The sequence below is a fragment of the Meles meles genome, chromosome 7 (genome assembly GCF_922984935.1).
Source record: "Meles meles chromosome 7, mMelMel3.1 paternal haplotype, whole genome shotgun sequence".
NCBI lineage: Eukaryota > Metazoa > Chordata > Mammalia > Carnivora > Mustelidae > Meles > Meles meles.
In genome coordinates, this window is record NC_060072.1 from 101,217,622 (window position 1) to 101,235,489 (window position 17,868).

General features: G+C 37.6%; 1 protein-coding gene and 1 pseudogene across 3 annotated transcripts in view; both read right to left on the bottom strand.

The window, feature by feature from the left end:
• The window catches only part of TAFA2 (TAFA chemokine like family member 2), a 509,650-nt gene that overhangs the window by 126,299 nt on the left and 365,483 nt on the right, over positions 1 to 17,868 (bottom strand). The window lies entirely within an intron of this gene.
• Positions 7,725 to 8,106, bottom strand: LOC123945750 (annotated as a pseudogene).

The window sequence follows — 17,868 nt, forward strand, 5'->3', positions numbered from 1 at the left end:
TTATTTCTTGATGATGAGTGTTAGGTCCAGACAAGCAGATAACACCATGCTTACTAGTCCTATAATTTGCATTTTGTTTTAGAAATTTTGTTTTCTACATTTTCTCTTTTTAGAGTATGTGTGGCACACAACCTAACAGCAACTGAGTGCTAAACTTTTTTCACATATTCCATAGCATTTGGCACGATTCTATATAGAGAAGGCGCTTATAACTACTTATTAGTTTACATATATTAGTTTATATAGAGTTTGTATATCTATTAGTTTTATATAAACATGTATAGTTTTATATATAGCTTATATATATTATTTATATATTTTAGTGTATATATAGTTATAAGGTTGCTTATAACCACTTATTAATTTATGTATAATATATAATGTGCATATATATACAAATGTGCATATATTTATAAATTTGAAATTGTGTGTTCAGTGACAAAATGGATGACAAATAACAGGCAAAGTAATTGTTCATTAAATACTTAGAAGAAACATACAATCTTAAAAATAGTGAATGACAAAAAGTTTTGAAATTTATAAAAAAAAATTAGGGAACAGTTCTAAGCTTAGAATCTATGCTATGTATAAAACAAAGTATTAACAACCATCATAAAGAAAATAATTTGTGAATATTTGCATGGCTGTGAGTCAGACAGCACATGTGGCCTTTTGAAACAGAACATAGAATTTTCCAGTGGCCAGGGAATCTCACCCTTTATGGAAAATGTTACTCTCAGCTTTGACTCACAGCAAGATGCATTATGCATGGGCTAGCCAGTGCTCTCATTATTCATTCATAATTTCATTCATTCATTTCCTCTCTTGTGTGTTTGCACATTCTCTCTCTCTCAGATCTATTATTAACATTTCATATTTTGCTAGATTGTCTTCGACTTTAGATGTATACTTAAGGCAATAGCAGAAGATCAACAAAGGAATACAGTTTTAATTTCTAGAAGCAATGTTTCCTTACAAATATTATGAAATCAAGATGGCCAACAGACACATGAGAAGATGCTCAACATCACTCATCATCAGGGAAATATAAATGAAAACCACAATGAGATACAACCCCACACCTGTCAGAATGACTAAAATCAAAAACAAGAAATAACAAGTGTCAGCGAGGGTGGGGAGAAAAAGGAATCTTCTTGCACTGTTGGTGGGAATGCAAACTGGTGCAGCTACTGTGGGAAAGAGTACAGAGTTTCCGCAAAAAATTAAAAATAGAACTACCCTACAATCCAGTAATTGCACTACTGGGTGTTTACCAAAAAAATACAAAAACACTAATTCAAACGGATACACGCACCCCTATGTTTATTACAGCATTATTTATAATAGCCAAACTATGGAAGCAGCCCAAATGCCCACCAATAAATGAATGGATATAAAAAAGATGCAGTGTATAGATAGAATGGAATATGGCTCAGCCATAAAAAAAAAATGAATGAAGTTTTGCCATTTGCAACAACATGGATGGAGCTAGAGAGTATAATGCTAAGTGAAATGAATCAGTCAGAGAAAGACAAATCCCATATGATCTCACTCATAGGTGGAACTTAAGCAACAAAACAAAAATCAAAGGACAAAGAGAGAGAAACCAAGAAAGAGACTCTTAACTATAAAGCACAAACCGATGGTAACCAGAGTGGAGGGGTGTGAGGAGATGGTGAAATAGGTGACGGAGATTAAAGAATATACGCATCATGATGAAAAAATTTTTTTAATTTAAAGAACAATAAATGTTATGTTATCAGAAGGAACAGCACTGACAAATATGGCTCATTCAGTAGAGATTGCAGGTTGTTCTCCAATATCCATGTTCTCCTACTTTTATAGTAAGACAACGTCTCAGTCCTTAGCTGGGGATATTACCCCCCAGAATAAACCAGGTCCAGCCCATTGCAGGTGGCCATAAGTTTCAGTTGTAACCAAAGGGATGCCAGGAGAAGTATTATGTGCAATTTATAAGTTGTTCCCACAAAAGAAACTGGCTTATCCACTCCTTCCCCTTTTCTGCCAGCTTAGACCACAGAGATGAAGGGATTGTGGTAGGAGGCTGGAGTAACAAGGCAAAAGTATCCTCAAGCTTAATAAATTCTTGCAGCCAATCTCCAATACTATTTCAGAATTTTATGAAATAGCTTTCTCTCTTGTTTAAAGCAGCATTATTTTGGATCTTGTCATATCGTTGAATGTCTATCCTTTTCATTCTAAAAAGCTCATGTATATTACTAAGGAAATAGGAGGTTCTCCATCATTATTTGTTCTTAGACATCATGTTCATTTTATTTTCCCTCCAAATTCACAGTTCCATTAAAAAAAAAAAACAAACTATTCTATTCAAATAATCTTAGAGCTGTAAGGAGCTTTACGTAACATGCAGTCTGGTGTTTCCTGATGTGTATTTAATTGGATAGGCCGTAGCCTCATGAGATAGGAATAAAAGGCACCAAAGTCAAAAAAGGTTTGGAAAACACTTAAAATTAATTCCCTTCTTTAAGATTCACAAAGCATATTAGCATATCAAAAATATGAGCATTCCTGAAATAAAGGAACATGTTTAGCTTTTTTCCCCTAACAATGGAACATGGAAACATTTTACACACAAAACGTATTAACATTTTATAACTGCTATTCTGCGTATATTCTTTGGGGAATTTTTAAAAAATTATTTTTATTAAAATATATTATTTACCCCAGGCGTACAGGTCTGTGAATCAGCAGGCTTACACATTTCACAGCACTCACCATAGCACATACCCTCCCCAATGCCAATAACCCAACCCTATCCCTACCCCCCATCATCTCCCAGCAACCTTCAGTTTGTTTTGTGAGATTAAGAGTATTTTATGGTTTGTTTCCCTCCCAATCTCTTTGGGAAATTTTTAATCACTAGATAATGCATAAGTTCCTTCATGTCAACAAATAGTTCTTCAAGTCTTGCTAAGATATATTCCAATAATGGAAAACTCATTACTTCACAAGATGGTCCATTTCGCCCACTTTTCACTCCTCAAAATAAAGACATGAATTAAGATAAATATTAATTAGTTCTGTTAAATGTGTCCATATCTACCTTCTTTTGGCCACAATGTAGTAAAGTTGATTTGCTAGTTCAGTGATGGCATCTAAAAGTTCAATGAAGGCACTTGAAGCAACCAGCACCTAATCCCTCTAATATTTCCATCCCCCTGCAGCAGTTTTTAATCAATTCTGGTCAGGTTCATGAGCACCCTACAAGCCAGATAGAAAGGAGTAAATTGAGGAAATTTTGTTTTCACTCAATCATCTAATAACATAGCAAATATCACTGAAGAAAAGTCATTATTTTCTGATAACCAACATGACCAGTTTCATTACTTGCCATTTGACTAGAAACTCAAGAACTGCAAAGTGAATTATATAACTGAAATGCGTTTAGTCTTCCACATCCATTCTCCTAATCAATAATTGTTGTCTCAGTACACAGTCATAAATTAATATGTGTATGAGCCACATTAATATTTCATTAGTCATGTCAAAAAAGTATTGTCTATTAGAAATTTTAAAACAACATAGATCTACCAAAGTGATAGGATTTACAGTGTAACCAACTTTATTTATGTAAGTCTACATAGTAATAATATGTGTAGCAGTAGCAACTAACTATAAAATTAAAAAAATGCTTTACCAAAATAACCGATTTTGAAAAACAAGTGTCTAAATTATTTGTTGTGACCAACAAATAATGGTTAATTTGTGTGTGACCGAGTTGCTTTTGATCAGATCACATGCTACCGTTTCATGGATTAACCAAATACACAGTTCTCAAAAAAATTTTTTTGAGAACTGCATTCACTAAGTTTAAGTAATCAAATTGATTTCAATCAAATCTTGGACCTCACTAATAGTAGCTCTCAACACTAAATGTCAGAAGTTTAATTAAAGAGAATTAATAGTGATTCCTCTGAGCTCTGAGTAATATGTAAACTTTTGAATAGCTGTCTAATGACTCCACATGGACAGTGTGATTCTGAATATGAATATATTCTTGAATAAATTAATATTGTTCTTGTTTCTTTTCCCGATTATAATTTCAAATTAAACTTATTCAAATGTCTTGTCACATCGGTAAGATATTTGTGGATATTAATTCATTCTATTTAAAAGAAAAAATGGTCTCATGATACATTTCGTTCCTGAGCTGTTTGTTTGATACCTAATGTTTTTATAAGGAGATGGGAATGTAATAGGGATGGACTAAAGTTTAGCATCATCCTTACCCAAATCTATATTATACCCAAATCTGCCATTAGTTTGCTTAAGACATGACCTTGCAAATGCCAAGGAGTCAAAAGTCTACTTCAATGCCATTTTTGGCCTCATTGAACTTGTATGTGATCAATGATCATGTAATGGGTAGATTACCATTTCTAATCATAATATTAGTATAAATCAAAGACAAATCATTTCAATCCACTGTTACTATGTGAATATGTAACTTGGAGGAAGTCTCCTTTTGTGTTTCTTATTTAAAATAATTTCAGTCACTAATGCAAATGTATTTTTCTAAGAGTAAAATTTATATTGAATAATGAAAGCTGCAAATTTTATGTTGAAAATGATTTTAAAAATCCAAAGAGTTAAACAAATAGGGAAATACATATGATTAATAAATATCAAGGAAAATACATTAGCTAGATAATTTTAGAAAGAACTTATCTTCTTGATCCAAAAGTTTTTATGAAATGTAGATAATCATCGTCATCATCATCTGAGTAATAAGGTAGAGTAATATGGATGATATCATCATTCTAATCTCTCTAGAATTATTTAGCATATAAACATTGATACCATTAAAAAAACTGTAATTACTTCAAGTCATCTTCCATCCAAACATAAATAACACAATGTACAAAAAAGAAGAAAGTCTGAGAGGAAAATGTAGTACTCTAAAATACCTTCTTCCTCCACTCTACTTCGGTTCATGTTCTAACAAAAATAGAGTTCAAAAACTTTCACAGGCACAATTTTGAAAAAAAAATCAAAACAAACAAACACAACACAAACATGTATTTATTGCAACTGATTGCTATGAATAAAATACTTGTTTAACTGTAAAAATAAAGTTTAGCTGAATAAAAATTTGTTTTTATGTCCAGTAGAAGTACACTGGGTACATATTTGGCCCACAGAAGCCAAGGCCAAAGTCATATTTCACAATCACAGAATTAAATTCTGAGGTGTGTTCATAAATCTAAAGTTTTATATTGCATAAAACAGTTGACACTCACTTATTATAAAGATCCTTCTACTACATGTGAAGTGGACCATGCCGATTACTGTGTAGTCTCAATATGCATCACCAGATAATGAAGTCTTTTGTGAACAAAGAAGGAGAAAAAAACACAGAACACTATCTTTGTAGACGAACTGATTTAGTTTTGAATCATTGAGTGACACTAGACAAGTGATCTGAATTATTTGAACCCTTTGGATAATAACACATACTTTGCAGGAGTGAAAGGATTTGAATGCATCATATCTGTAAAGACCCTAACTCAGTGCTTGGTCTGTACAGATCTGCAACAACTGGTACTTTTCACTTTCTGCTTCCCCTGGCCTGTCCTCAATGTTTGGAATTGCTATCAATGTCAGTTTATGAACTGTATAGAAAAATAGGAACATTGGGGCGCCTGGGTGGCTCAGTGGATTAAGCCGCTGCCTTCGGCTCAGGTCATGATCTCAGGGTCCTGGGATCGAGCCCCGCATCAGGCTCTCTGCTCCGTGGGGAGCCTGCTTCCTCCTCTCTCTCTGCCTGCCTCTCTGCCTGCCTCTCTGCCTACTTGTGATCTCTCTCTGTCAAATAAATAAATAAAATCTTAAAAAAAAAAAGAAAGAAAAATAGGAACATAGAAATTTGGAAATGAAGAGAATTTTGAGAACATCTACTTTGTTGTTTTCAATTTTTTTAGCAGCAAAATATAATCCCAAATGGTATCCCAGTATAAAACTGATCAACTCAGAGCTGCTGTGGTTGAAACAGAGATGGAAGGCCCTGAATCCACATTTACCCTGACCAGAGCAGATTCTGGATCACACCATCCTACAAAATTCCAGACTACTGCAATGGAATGGGAAATCAGAAAGCAAGGGAGCTTCTGAGTAGTGTTTGCTGGCAACTGGCTTTCTTCCAAACTGTGTGTCCTTGCTCAGGTCACTTAATCTCTTTGGTTCAACTCTTTGGGTTTTTATTATTATTTGAAAATAAGAAGTTTGAAATATTCCAGGTAAGTCTAATCCAGTCCATCTCTTCTCTTTCTTTTAACACCAAACTTAGAGAAATCTATATAGATAGTTTTATCAAAAGTTGTCAGTTGTGGCAAATTGTATTTTCAAAGATGGTAGTCATGAAATCTCCCTTCCCACATGCCCTTTTGCACTGTGGTCTTGCCACTTGCCAATAAAGAGATGGAATCTCTTGCCAATCACTTGCCAATAAAGAGATGGAATCCACCCCCCCCCAGAGGTGCTGGGGGGCCAGGCCCCCTCAGCCAATCTTTTTATAACCTCCCCCAGTTGCCCTAGGTTCCAGGTGGCCTCCACCAGCTGGGTCAGCCCCAGTCCCAGGGCTTGGCACTGCTGCTGCTCCTGCTCCAGGACCTGGGTCAGCCTTTGCAGCTGGCCGCCCACGTCCCTCACAACAGCCACCAGCTCTACCAGGGCAGGCGGCTCACAAGCCATGACCCTTACAGGTGGTGTTGGAGCCACACATGGGCCAAGGGGGTCTGGGCTCTGACCAGGGGTTGGCCTTGGGGTGAGATGGTCAGGGAAAGGTTGACCCAAGGGGTGGGCCATGGAAGACAGGTGGAGGTCAGAGGTCACTGTGGGGTCAGAGGTTGAGTGTGGGGTCTGTGTGGGTAGTGGGCTTGGTTTGGTGCTCTGGCTTCTTGGTGGTTTGAAGTCCTCAGTGGACAGAGTGTCCACGCTTGGAGCTGGAGATTCCAGCTCTTTATTCCTACCCCCCACTTTTGAGTCTAATTATCCTCCCTCATCTGCACTGGTCATAGTTAATTGCTTATACCCAACACCACGCAACAACACAATGACACTGTGTGATTTCCCAAGCTGGATCAGAAAGGCTATGCAATTTATATCTGCTTCTCTTGGAAAGCTCACCTACCAGACGTTCCCACTCTGGACACTTCCTCTCAAAGACAACCTCAGCACCAACCTGGATTAGCCTGTAGGTGCCCTGGTCAATAGTCCCAGCCAAGTCCCATCTCCAAGCTCTACCAGACCAGGCACCAGATATGTGAACAAAGCCTCCAGATGATTCCAGCCCCAGTCTTTAAGTCACTTGAAGTCAATGAAATGTTCCCAACCAAAAACCCAAATAAGCTATCCCCATTGTGCCATGTCCAAATTCCTAATCCAAAGAATTCATGAGCATATTGAAGTTATCTTTTTGCCACTAAGTTTGAGATGGCTGATTATGCAGCAACAGATAACCAGAACATATATAGCTTTATTATTTACTGAACCTAATGTCTTTTGCACATTTTTCATATCCTTAAATGTTGCAAGCACCCTGTCTTTAAACCTCCGTCCTACCCTCACATTCCTGACATATTTCATTTTTTTTTTCCAGTCAATGAAGGGGAAATTTTATTGAGGACCAAGACCCTTGGGGCTTGGGCAAGAGGCCACCCTGCAGAAGGGGCGGTGGAGGAGCCTTATTTCACCTTATTTTTGGGGCACAGGTTGTTGGTGTGGCCGCACTTCTTGGGGCAGTTGGCAGCCTGGGGGTGCAGGCGAGCACAACACTTGTAGGAGATCATCTTGTCACAGTTGTATTTCTGGGCCAGCGCGTGGAGGGAAGGCTCAATGATGCCACCCCAGAGCCGAGACACCAAGTGCAGGGTAGACTCTTTCTGGATATCGTAGTCTGACAGAGTATGGTCATCTTCCAGCTGTTTGCGTGCAAAAATCAGAAGCTGCAGGTCAGGTGAAATGCCTTCCTTGTCTTGGATTTTGACTTTGACATCCTCAGGTGTCACTGGGCTCGACCTAGGGAGTGATGGTCTTGCCCATCAGGGTCTTCACAAAAATCTGCATCTCTGTGTCTGTTGGCATGAATTCTCAAGGCTGCCACCACCAAACCCCTCGGCCACCTCGTTGAAGAGAAAGTGAAATACTGCATTCTGATTCTCTCCCTACCTCATCTTTTTCATGGTTCATTTCCTCTAACAAACTCTTGAAAGAAGGCAATCTTAGAGGTCATTTCTTTAGTCCTCTTCCCTACTATCTCCTCTTGATTAGCTCATCCACTACTAGGGTTTAAATTATCACTTCATTTATTCATTAATCATTCAATAAATATTTATTGCATACCTAGAAGGTGTGTCAGACACTGTTCTAAAACTGAACATATATAGCTGAACACCAAACAGATAATATCCTTCCTCTGATGATACATAAGTCCTAGTAAAAATAGAAAATAAATTGGCATACAATAACATAATAGTCCAAGTAGAAACAAGTGATATGAAGAAATATAAAGCAGGTTGAAAAGGACAGAGAGGTACTATTTTTATATAGAGTGGTAATGGAAGACATTTTTAATAGGATGTATTTAATCACAGACCTACATAAAATGAGGGATCCAGTCTTATTCATATTGAGAGATCATTCCAGGAAGAGGTCTATGACCAAAGTGTTCAAAAATAACCAAGAAGGCAGGAATAGCTGGAGTAGAGTGAGGAAGTAGGACAGTGGCAGAAGATGTAACTACAGTTATCCAGGAAGCAGACTATATGAGATCTTTTGGCTATCACAAAGGCTTTAGATTTTATTCTGAGTAAGATGATGTGTGAAACATTAAATATGTTCATGAATCTCCAGCTTCTCTCTCCTTTTTGGGTCACAGAAAATATTCTTCTCAGTTGGACGAGACCTTTTGACTAGGTGTGGCCAATGAAATATGAGTGAGAGCAACAGGTTATATTTCAGTTGAGACAAGAAAAATGTCATGCAGGATCCTCGAGCCTCTCTTTTCACCTGCCTAAGCCACCAAGGTGGCTACAAGTTCCATGTGGTTGAACTATAAGGTAAAGTCTCTATTAGCTTGGGTCCCTGAGGAACTATTGGGAAAAGAGATCACCATTCCAGTCTCCAGCCAGACATATAGTGGACATGGTATATGAGTGACAATATTTAGCAGGGGCAAGGGGCTCATCACTGGGATATATTTCTGTAGTATAATCTGGCCTACCCTATGGATGGAAGGTGCAGGAGGGCTTGAGGGGTAACTTGATGGTTTATATTCCAAAAAGCTCACATAAGCCACTGTGTGGAGAACAGACTATAGGGCAAAAGAATGAAATCAGAGAGACTAGTGAGAGTCAATGGCTAGAGTCCGGGAGAGAGATGATAGTGATGTGGATTAAGGTGTTAACTAAGATGACTATTGTCCAAATTAGGTCACCTTTAAGAGGAAAAAGGAATGCTATTAACCATCATGAACTAAGAATGCCTTGGGAAAATCAAATGGTAGCTGTACAGGTAATGAAAACTTAAAAATAAGAATATATTTTGAAGATGTCAATAGGACATGCTGATTAATTGAAAGTTGAATGTGAGACAAAGAGAAGTGTCAGCGTTCATTCCAAGAATCTTAGCAACTGGAGAATGGAGACAGGGAAGACTGAGAAAAGTGTAGATTTAGGGCAAGAGTTGGGAAGTCAAACTATGATATTAGAAAAATTAGGCTTGAGATGCATGTTAGATATAAATGGGAGATGTCACTTAAAGAGTTGGATCTATGACTATATAAATAAGGGGAAAAGATGGAGCTACATAAAAAATTTTTTGGAAGTCATGAGTATATAAATAGTATTCAAAGCCATGGGACAGGCTGACCACATTGTGAGAGTCTAGACAAACAAAAGAGGAGATCCAAGTACTGAGTGAGAAAGATGAGGAGGATTCTTCAAGGAAATGGAGAAAAGATGGCAAGGGAAGTTAGAGGAGAACCAAGAAAGAAAGGTTATCCAAGAAAAATAAATAAGGAAACATCTTAATAGAACATATGCTCTGTGTCAATATCTGCTGTAATGTCCAATAAAGTGAGTGCTGGGAATATACTATCAGTTTTAGCAACATGAAGATACTTGGTGACCTTGACAAGAGCAGATTTAAAAGACTGATGGGAACCAAGACCTGAATGAAGTGGTTAAAAGAGAAAACAGAAAGATAAAAGGCAGAGCCAGTGCATTCAAACTCCTTGAAGGAATTTTGCTCTAATTTGGAGCTAATAAATGAAGCAGCAAGTGAATGTGGGATGTGGAGAAATAAATGTGTTTGTATGTTAATACGAATGATCCAATAGAGAGGAAATAGCTGATGATGCAGGGGAGAAAAATAAAAAATAACAAAGAAGACCTTGAGTTAGTAAGAGAGGATTTATTTAGTATTATTATGCAGAGTTAGGGATTCTCTGGGCCATGGATATTCATCTGCTCTAGCAGAAGAGAAAAAATTATTTTTACTTTCTGGAGAAAAAAAAAAAAGAACAAAGTCAACACCTAAAGATCATGAGGTAAGAAGATGAAGACCATTCAGAAAGAAAGAGAAATTGTGAAATAGTTGTATTAGTAGACAGTTGAATTAACTATGGCAGCCTGGTTGCATAGTGGAATCACTTGGGGGGAATCTTTACTTCCTATCAACACCGACACTCCACCCCAGAACAATTACATCAGATCTTCTGGGATTGGGACTAGGGCATAGTTGGTGTTTATGAGCCAACAATGAGATTAATTACAACTATGTCTTAATTTATAACCATGAATTTAAAGGCAGCATGGTTCTTCCTACCGACCCTCCAGAGGTGTTCAAATTTATATTTCTGATTCTCAGGCAAGAACATCACTCTTAATTTCTCCTCAATCTTCTGTGAATCTCTATCACCTATCCAGTAAAGTCACATCCCTCTGGCATAGCACAAGATCCTTTATATAATAACCCAAACTACCTTTTTGAATTTGTCTTCATCTATAGAGTTCCAAAACTCTCTTCCTCAAATAAACTGGGGTGACTCACTACAAACATCACACAAACCTCCACACTTCCTTGGATTTCATTATGCTGTTGTTCTCCACCCACAGCTCCAACTTCAATGATCTCAAACTGGGCTGTGCAACAGAATAATTGGGAGAGGTCTAAAATACACATGATATAGCCCTGTTGCAAGATCTAGGGTCAAGCCTAGAGATTCTCCATTATTAGTAAATTTCCCATGTGATTCTTACACAGCCAAGGTTGGTCTCTACACCAAGGAGGGAAATCACTGCACCTACTGAAGCCATTAAAATTCTGCTTATCCTTCAAGACCCAGAGATATCCCTTTACCATAATCCCTTCTCGCTGAAATTTATTGCTCCCTTTTCTCACTTACACTGTTTATTTCACATGCCAAACACAGATCTAAATACTTTCATACACATTATCTCACTTGATTCTCACAAGCACCATGAATCAACATAGCTTAGATATGGTTTTTGCCCTATTTTGCTCCTGGGTCCAACTGTGGACATGTGTCTATATTCCTGAGATCTGCTGCAGCTTCTTACTCAAGAGAAATGAGAATTTGGCCACATGAGCAGGAAATCAGTAAGATCAATAGCATCGGGCTTTCTGGTGCTTTAGATTGCTTGCTACTGGATTCCTTGCCTGCACATTAGCTCTTTTTTCTGCTATGAATAAACCCTCTGATTCACAATGTTGACCTCAGCCTGACCCGGTGACATTGGCTTCTGCAGAGGGAAATCTGGCCGACTGACAGGGCCTTCAGGCCAGTCTGCAGCTCCATTTGCAACAGAGCACACCCGCTGGTGATAAGTCTCTTTATGGTTGTGTACTGACCCAGTATACGAGGATTTGTACAATGTTTTGCCAAGAGGTCAGTACATGTTTTTCCACGTCCCTTCCTGGGAAGACATCAACTCATGGGGGACTGTCCTAATTAGATCACTTCAAACCATGCACAAACCCTGCAGATAAAAACAAGTGGGAAAGGGGTGCCTGCATGGCTCAGGGAGTTAAGCCTCTGCCTTCAGCCCAGGTCATGATCTCAGCATCCTGGGATTGAGCCCTGCATCAGGCTCTCTGCTTGATGGGGAGCCTGCTTCCCCTTCTCTCTCTCTCTGCCTACTTGTCATCTCTCTCTCTCTATCAAATAAATAAATATTTTAAAAACATAAGTGGAAAAAACTGTAAGAACTATCTAGCTTTAAAACCGTACCAACGGTTGATTTTATCATTTGACTGTTCTTTCTGGATGGAATGACAGCCATTTCTCTTTATTATCATTCTCTATTCAGTGAAATCAATAATACTATGTAACTTATTGAAGCCACAGCAATTATTCTTTACGTCAAATCATGTAATTTATTTCTGTCATGGTTCTAGTCACTCCAAACTTAATTTTTGGAGCACAATCTTTTTTTTTTCCTGTCACTTTGTTAATTTTTCTTTCTCTGTGACTGTGATCCTCCATAATTGCTTTTGTTGTCTCAGCTGCTCTGTTTTGACTGTTTTCTGCATTTCTAACTAAATGCTAATCCATTTCCTCCCTTTGCCTGAGGGAAAAAAAAAAAAATCAGTTCTACCCCCAAACTACTTTCTTCTTCTGACTATAAAGTAATACATAAAACCTGTGAACAGGTCTCAAAAAGAAAATTAAAATTACACACAATCTAGATGAGCCACTGCTAACAGTAATGTTTTTCATTCTAGGCTTTGATATATGCAGATTTAAATAACTGTTTGTCAGAATTAGAATAATGTTATATACAGTTTTCACTGTAATTTAAAATATAGACATATGATCATTTTCCATGTTCTTTGAAAAAAAGACTTTAATAAATTAAAAAACAAATTATTTTCAATGATGGTATAATATTTTACCAGATGCTACCACAATTAATTTATGTTTATACCATTGCATATTTAGGATATTTTCCATCTTTTACAAACAGTGCTTCAGTGAGTAAGCCTATAGCTATTTTTAAACTGTCAAAAAAACTCTCAATAAACATTTTTAAACACAGATCTCTGCCACAGGTCTGAATTTCTCCTAATAGATCTCTGCCAGAGGTCTGAATTTTTCCTAAGACAGATTTACGGGAGTTAAATATTACTGAATGAAAGAGCACAAACATTCCATTTCCTTTCTTCATTCAGCCTAAATCAGGTAAACACCTATTATGTGCCAGACCCTGTAACAGGCTCAAGAAATAGAGCTATGGACAAGATGGGGCACCCCTCTTGAAGGGGTCCACAGTTCAGTAAGAGACAAAGTCAACTGAAGGACTGCACTTAGCATCTTCAGTACTGAAATAATAGTAAGTACAATAGATGTTCCCTTAACTCACTTCCACTTAGACAACTCTGGATTATCTGGTGTCATCCGTTCCTAGCCTCTGGTAAATGGGTTCAACACCAAGTGTGCATAGTCTTAGTTTATGGCTACTTGCTCCTACTGGTTAAATTAAGTACCTATCAGAAATCACTTGCATGTGTCCCCAGACACATACCAGTCGTACATGCCACTGCACTTCTGCCATTTAACTAACATAAAAGCTGATGCTATATGAATGTGAAAAGTTGTGTAAGATTCAAGAAAGACAAGTTACTAAAAACGTATTTCTGAGGAGTTAGGTGTGAGTGAAAGAAATTTTTCAAAGATTAGTGAAGATGATGTCTAGAAAGATTCCACAGACAGATTATTCTGCAAATGCTTTAGATTCTTGAATCCTGACCTGGATTGTTGTTTACTCAGGGAAGTGGTGTTTACTCAGGGAAGATAAGGGAAAACTCTATTTAGAGAACCCATCTCAAAGAAAAGGCCTTAGCCCTCTCTAACAGTTAGGTGAATTAATGTGTATTTTTGCCAGTTTTACATTTTATAATTTCCTCCTTAAGCCAGCTGTTGGGCTAACTAACCACTGCTGGGCTCAGTGACACCGAATAAATAAACTATTCCTTAACAAAAACGAAGTTCTTACAAAATAGTACCAAATAGATTCTTGGAAATTTATTCTAATTATATTCCTCAAAACTGGTTTGGAAGTGTCTTTTACCATAATTAACTACCATTAAATATTCAGAATCTTTGCTAACTGTATATATATTATATATACATATATATATTATATTGTATATACATTATATATACATATATATAATATATTGTATATACATAATATATAATTATAATTATTGTTATATTATTATATTATATATATCACTGTTATTCTTTTAACAAATTAACAGTTAATGAAACCAATTTCTGTATATTTATATGTTTACTGGGAATTTGTATTCCATCCTTTGTGAACTTCCTACTAATCCATACAAGTGTATGCAGGGGTTTTTTTTTCCCCTTATTGACTTATAAGAGATTCTTAATATATTAAGCTATTACTCCTTAGGTCATAAATATTGTTGAAGTCTGTTTCATGTATTTAAAGTTTATTTGTGTTTTTTTTTGAACTGACCAAGTTTTCACTGTTCATGTAGTCAAACCCATTATACTTTATCTTTCATGTCTAAACTTCCTCTACCTTGTCTGTATCTTGTGAGTTATAACTATGAACAGATTTTATAGGGACAACAAGAAATTTTTTTTTTTTTTTTTTTTAGTTGGGGAGGGACAGGGAAGAGAGAGAAAGAGAATCTTAAGCAGACTGCATGCCCAGCATCAAGTTTGATGTGAGGCTTGATCTCGCAATCCTGAGATCATGACCTGAGCCAAAATCAGGAGTCAGACACTTAACCAACTGAGACATCCAGGTGCCCAGGGATGGCAACCAATATCTCAGAGTCATTTAATCTTTTTTCTTTTATAACCATTTGAGTTTTCAACAATCAAAGATTACGTGGTATACCTTCTTATGTCCACATGAGATTCCTTCTCCAATCTTTAGCAACCTCCTTTCAAGGATAAAAATGAAAGTTGTTCTTTATTCACATCATAATGTTAACCTATTGGTGCTACCTTAACAGTTGCATAAATTGCAAAGAACTTTGGTACCTAGCAATATTATTTAAATATGAGCCATACTCTTGATATAGACGGTGTGTATATTATATGAAATCCACTAATATTCCTGTGACAATTTGGAATCTTTGGGCACATCCTTTCTAATACATCACTTGTATGTGTGATTTGCTAAGTTTGAAATTTTGCGACTCAGTCCAGGAATTCATTCCTGTATTCAATAACTCCTAATCAGACATGTACTTTTAGCAAGACTTTGTGCTAATTGCTGAAAATAACACAGAACAAATAGACATGGTTGCTGCATTCCTGAAGCTTGCATTTTAGTGGGGAGGAGAGATGGCAAACAAATTAAACCAATAAAAAAGTAATTATAATTTTAATAGGCATATGAAAAAGTGAAAAGTGTTTCACACGCTTATAATTAGGGTTCTTTGAGGAAATGGTATCAGAAACGAGCACTGAAGGATTGGAAATAATTAGCCAGGGGAGTAGACAACACTGGGGTTGTCTGGGTAGCTCACAAAATCTGGAAAATACCCTTCGCTGCCACGTCTGTTTTACATGAGTTTAGCTCACAACCTGAGCTGACTAAAGCAGACACGGACACTTGACCTAAGGTAAGCTTATTCTGGGGACTAAACCTAAGAGAAGAAAATCAATGCCTCACAGCTTGTAGAATAGTCAACACAGGCAGGAGACTCCACACACAGGTGTGTGACTGTGTTCTCTCTGTTCTTCACACATAAAGGAAGTTGTGGGAGAAGAAAATACAGTCTGTATCAGAGAGGGAAGGGCAGGCTAGCAGACGGGTCAGACAGCTGAATACAGGCAGCAATTAAATTCTTAGGCCAACTGTTCCCAAGGCCCAATGACCCTGCTCTTCATACAGTCTTGTGAGATACTGTGGCATGCTTCCAATGAAACCTATTTCCAAAGCTTATTGCATATGAATTTCTGTAACTTTCAACCCAAAGCATGCTAATTCACATAAGCAGGTAGAAGGGGGCAGTATATTCCAGACAGAGAATACAACATCTGCCAAGGCTCAAGGCAGACAGGTGACTGACACATAGAAAAAAATCCTTCAAGATGGAAATAAAAACCATCTGAGATGAGAGTAGTCAGGTAGGAAGAGCTGGAATCATTTGGGGCCCAATGGGCCACACACGGGATTTGGGATGTAACTTACAAACAATTTTTATATTGTTCCTACTGATGCAGAAAGAGAAGCAAACAAACAAACAAAAAGCAACTTAACAATTGAAAATATCTGTTCTTCCCAGACATTTTTTAATAGTTTCAGCATACATTTTTGAGAATCTATTTTATAGCAGGTGATACAAAATTGCATCAGGGAGCAGCACAACAGGGAGAAGGATAGGCATTGGATTTCCCAGAAAACATTATATAAATGTACATTTTCCAATACTTTAGAAGAAAGAGAAAGTTTGTATAGATTAAGATGAGTAACTTTAGAACAGTGATTCCCAACTGGGATAAATCCACCTCTCACCCCCTCAGGGACACTAGGCAATGTGTGAATACATTTTTTGGTTGTCATAGCTGGGGCAGTGGGCTGCTTGTATTTGAGGGATGGAGATCAGGAACATTGCTAAAATCCTACAGTGCGTGGGACAGTTCCCCAGAACAAAGAATCATCTACCCTCAATGTCAACAGGGCCAAGGTTGAAAAACCCTGCATTGGAGGGTACAGGTGATATCAAAGATATTATATATGACAAAGTAGTAGAGTAGAGACTTCACTTAGGCTTGTTGGTGCCAAATGTTAAAACCTGTCTATGCTATTAGGGCCCTTAAGTAGGCAATTGTTTGCCCTCTAGAAACTTACAGTCTAGGGGCACTTGGATGGCTCAGCACATTGAGCAAATGACTCTTGATTTCAGCTCAGGTTGTGATGTTGGGGCTGTGAGATGGAGCCCCGAGTTAGGCTCCAACTGGGCAGTGAAGCCTGCCTAGGATTCTCCCTCTCCCTCTGCCCCTTTTCACCCCACCTCCCTCTCTATAAAAAATAAAATAAATAAAATATTTTTTAAAAAGAATCCTCTGTCTCCCTCTGTCGCTACCCCCCCCATGCATGTGTGCTCCTCCTCTCTCTCTCTCTAAAAAAAGAAAAAAAGAAGAAATGAGAAAAGGACATTTACAGTCTAGTGGGGGACATAGTCCAGAAAGACAGGAAGTGAGCAATTCTGTCAATACTAAGATAGAGGAGGATATGGTCTTATAAAACAGTGAAGTGAATATCTACCCCAGTCTGGGGACATCAAGGAACACTTTTGTAGAGGAGAGAGGTCTTACATGCTGCCTAAGATGGTAAGAGAAGAATCAGAGTCAGTATCAGGAGAATGAGGTGGAATTAGCCAGGCAAAGTTGACACTGACATGGGGAAAAAATTTCAAACAGAAAGAGCCTTATATGCAAATATCGGGAGTCATGATCCAAAGACCTGGAGCTGTGAAAACCTATGAAATGCCCATGGGGCTCAGGTTCTCAGGATCTCTGAAGCAGAGAGCCCCAGAAGTGGCAAGGCTAACAGAGATCATGCTGGAGGGGTAAGTCCTTGCTGTACTGGGAGCAGCAGTAATTCCAAACTGAATGCAGGGCTGCACTAGTCGAGTTAACAAAGCACAGAGTTCTGACTTGGTATATTGTGAAGTGGGAAGCAGTGGCATTTTGAGGTTAATTCTGACTTAATATGCTTCAAGTCTATTTTTATATATGTGCCTGAAGTGCCTCAGTTCTGTATTTCACTGTGCCTGGATATTTATATCGGGAGTGTGATAAATCAGTGATAA